Source organism: Bombina bombina, chromosome 10, assembly GCF_027579735.1.
Source record: "Bombina bombina isolate aBomBom1 chromosome 10, aBomBom1.pri, whole genome shotgun sequence".
NCBI classification, from domain to species: Eukaryota; Metazoa; Chordata; class Amphibia; order Anura; family Bombinatoridae; genus Bombina; species Bombina bombina.
In genome coordinates this window covers 28,797,678-28,798,160 of record NC_069508.1, presented here as the reverse complement: position 1 = coordinate 28,798,160, position 483 = coordinate 28,797,678, and positions in this window count along the sequence as shown.

Below are 483 nucleotides of genomic sequence, written 5' to 3'. Positions count from 1 at the left end.
TTCATTATCATGTATTTTATGATTAGTTTATAACAGTTATGCTCTCTTTTTAGCTCTTTTAATGGATCTGTTACAATATCCTCTATTTTTAAGTCTGATGCTCTTTTCTTAAATGTATTCTCATCCGAGCAGTTCCTTTAACTCTTAAGAACTCACCAATTGATAGAGATCTAGTACTAAGTGCATGAGCACTTGATGAATGGAGGATACCGTTTGTTGTTGTTTACTTTCTGTATATATCAGTTCAAATATGTCCCTCATGATCTTTTATAATCTCTAATTTTAACACATCTTGATACTTAAGTATTCTGCAAACATAATTTTATCACTGACTTTTTGCAGCACTACTTTTTAAAGTTCTGTATTGCATTTTGTTCATTAATTAAGCAGCTAGGTTTGCATAATTGTATGCTGGTGTGATGAGTTAGTAAGTGTCATTGGGACACATAAAAATAAAATTAAATGTCAAATTTATTGAAATAA